The sequence below is a fragment of the Cynocephalus volans genome, chromosome 14 (assembly GCF_027409185.1).
Source record: "Cynocephalus volans isolate mCynVol1 chromosome 14, mCynVol1.pri, whole genome shotgun sequence".
Taxonomy (NCBI): domain Eukaryota; kingdom Metazoa; phylum Chordata; class Mammalia; order Dermoptera; family Cynocephalidae; genus Cynocephalus; species Cynocephalus volans.
The window spans coordinates 31,190,318-31,193,854 of NC_084473.1; the positions used below are offsets into that span (position 1 = coordinate 31,190,318).

The following is a 3,537-nucleotide window of genomic DNA, read 5'->3' on the forward strand; positions in this document are numbered from 1 at the left end:
CAGCCCTAGCTCTACAAATGTGTTCACCGTAGCAGGGGATGGGGGGTATGTGTACCAATAACTATAACAGAAGGTGGAAAGGGACAGTGTTATAAGGACGAAAACACTGGCAGTTCATGGAAGGAGATTTTTTTGTCATTTTATTTTTTTAATTTCTTTTTTATTGTGATAAAATATATATAACATAAGGGTTGCCATGTTAAGCATTTTTAAACATATAGTTGTGTGGAATTAATTGTAATTGGAATTACATTCACAATGCTCTGTCACCACCACCGCTATCTATTTCCAAAACTTTTATGTCGTCCTACACATTAACTCTGTACCCATTAAGCAATATTTTTTCCCCGCAGTTTCTGGTAAACTCTAGTCTAACTCTGTCTCTGAAAAATTTTTTTCTTTTTAATTTATTTTTTCTTTTTTTTTTTTTTTAAATATTAATTATTTTATTTATTTTTGAATATTTGGTGCATGAAAGTATATAATATAAAATTTAAAATGTACAACAGATGTTTTGATGTTTTTACTGGTATGCAGCATCACTTCACTTTTGGCTATTTGAATTTGTCAATTTGTTCTTTTACGATGTCTTGGTTTTAGGTCATATTTTAAAAAGACTTTGACTTTAAGAATACAAAATTATAAAAATATATACTGCCATGTATTTTGTCTAGCACTTTTATGGATTTATTTTTTTACCAAAGCTGCCTCCGCCTCCTCCATTGCTGTTGTTGTCATAGCTGCCACTCCCACCATAGCCACTGCCCCGGTTTCCATAACCCTGTCCACCACTTCCATAAAGGGCCACCTCCTCCATAACCACCATCATTACCAAATCCATTATAGCCATCCCCACTGCCCCCGTATCCACCACCACCATGGCTGCCACCAACGCCACCATGACCACCGAAGTTTCCTCCATGACCGAATTTATCATTCCCACCCAAACCACCTCAACAACCACTACCAAAGTTTGCAGAACCACTTTGACCTCTTGGCTGGATGAAGCACCAGCCCTCTCTGGCTTCGACAGGGCTCTCTTCACTTCATAGTTGTGGCATTCACAGTGTGGTATTTCTGAATGACAGTCTTATCCATGGAGTCATGGTCGTCAAAGGTGACAAAAGGAAAGCCCATCTTCTTGCCATTGCCTCCATCAGTCTTGATTTCAATCACTTCAGTTTTCCCATACTGTTCAAAGTAATCTCTCAGGTTACGTTCTTCGGTGTCATCTTTAATACCACCAACGAAATCTTTCTCACAGCTAAGTGAGCACCTACCTGGTCTTGGAGAATCCTCTCTTGAGACAGCCCTCGTTGGTTGCACAACTCTTCCATCCACCTGTGTGCTTTGCATTCATGGCTGCATTCACCTCCTCCACAGTGGCACAGGTGACAAACCCAGAACCTCTGGAGCACTTGGTGTTTGGGTCTGTCATTACCACACAGTCCATGAGCATTCCCCAGCACTCAGAATGGCTCCTGAGACTCTCATCTTTTGTTTCAAAGCTCCGCCCTCCTATGAAGCTTTCACAGCTGTTCGGGCTCTTTAGGACCCTCTGGCTTAGACATGACGGCAGGGGAAGAGAGACTTTGATGATCTCGCTCGACAGCATCCACAGACAGAAAGGAGTAAGCTAACCCACGTATCTCTAGGTTTTTTTACATTTATCTTTGGTGTTCTGTGGTTTCATGCATCACACTTAAGGTGATTAAACAAACAAACAAACAAATAAGCAGAAAAACCCAAGTATCCTTCTTGGGATTTGTTGGGCTTCCTGAATCTGTGAATTGATATCTTCTATATGTTCTGAAAAATCCTCCCTGAATTCTGCCTCTGGCTCATTTTCTCTTCTCTCCTGCTTTTGGAACTCTGATTAAACATGTTAGATCTTTTCATTCTATTGCCTTTGTCTCTTCATTTTTGTAACAGCTTTTTTCGAGGTATAATTCACATGACATACAATATACCAATTTAAAGATTATGATTTAGTGGTTTCTTAGTACATCCATAGAGGGGTAAAACCATCATCACAATGAGTTTTAGAACTTTTAATCACCTCAAAAAGAAACCCCATGCCCTTTCGCTATAATCTCCCAATTCCCCATCCTATGCAATCCTAAGCAACTACTAATCTACTTTCTGTCCATATATTTGTCTGTTCTGGACATTTCGTATAAATAAAATCACGTAACATGTGGTCTTCTGCGAGTGGCTTCTTTCGTTTAGCATAATGTCTTCAGGATTTATCTATGAGCGGATGTGTCAGCACTGCATTCCTTTTATTTATTTATTTATTTATTTATTTTATTTTTTATTTTTAATTTTTATTTATTTATTTATTTATTTTTTTATAAATTTTATTTTGTCGATATACATTGTAGCTGATTATTGCTCCCCATCACCAAAACCTCCCTCCCTTCTCCCTTCCCCCCTCCCCCCCAACAATGTCCTTTCTGTTTGCTTGTTGTATCAACTTCAAATAATTGTGGTTGTTATATCTTCTTCCCCCCCCCCCCCCGGTTTGTGTGTGTGTGTGTGTGTGTATGTGTGTGTGTGAATTTATATATTAATTTTTAGCTCCCTCCAATAAGTGAGAACATGTGGTATTTCTCTTTCTGTGTCTGACTTGTTTCACTTAATATAATTCTCTCAAGGTCCATCCATGTTGTTGCAAATGGCAGTATTTCATTCATTTTTATAGCTGAGTAGTATTCCATTGTGTAGATGTACCACATTTTCCGTATCCACTCATCTGATGATGGGCATTTGGGCTGGTTCCAACTCTTGGCTATTGTAAAGAGTGCTGCGATGAACATTGGGGAACAGGTATACCTTCGACTTGATGATTTCCATTCCTCTGGGTATATTCCCAACAGTGGGATGGCTGGGTCGTATGGTAGATCTATTTGCAATTGTTTAAGGAACCTCCATACCATTTTCCATAGAGGCTGCACCACTTTGCAGTCCCACCAACAATGTATGAGAGTTCCTTTTTCTCCGCAGCCTCGCCAGCATTTATCGTTCATAGTCTTTTGGATTTTAGCCATCCTAACTGGGGTTAGATGGTATCTCAATGTGGTTTTGATTTGCATTTCCCGGATGCTAAGTGATGTTGAGCATTTTTTCATATATCTGTTGGCCATTTGGATATCTTCCTTAGAGAAATGCCTACTTAGCTCTTTTGCCCATTTTTTAATTGGGTTGCTTGTTTTTTTCTTGTAAAGTTGTTTGAGTTCCTTATATATTCTGGATATTAATCCTTTGTCAGATGTATATTTTGCAAATATTTTCTCCCACTCTGTTGGTTGTCTTTTAACTCTTTTAATTGTTTCTTTTGCTGTGCAGAAGCTTTTTAGTTTGATATAATCCCATTTGTTTATTTTTCCTTTGGTTGCCTGTGCTTTTGGGGTCGTATTCATGAAGTCCGTGCCCAGTCCTATTTCCTGAAGTGTTTCTCCTATGTTTTCTTTAAGAAGTTTTATTGTCTCAGGGTGTATATTTAAATCCTTAATCCATTTTGAGTTGATTTTAGTA

The 3,537-nt window shown here is 38.5% G+C and overlaps 1 pseudogene; it reads right to left on the reverse strand.

Moving 5' to 3' along the window:
* Positions 1-679: 679 nt before the first annotated feature.
* On the reverse strand, positions 680-1,571 carry LOC134362490 (heterogeneous nuclear ribonucleoprotein A1-like; annotated as a pseudogene).
* Between the last annotated feature and the right edge of the window lie 1,966 nt (positions 1,572-3,537).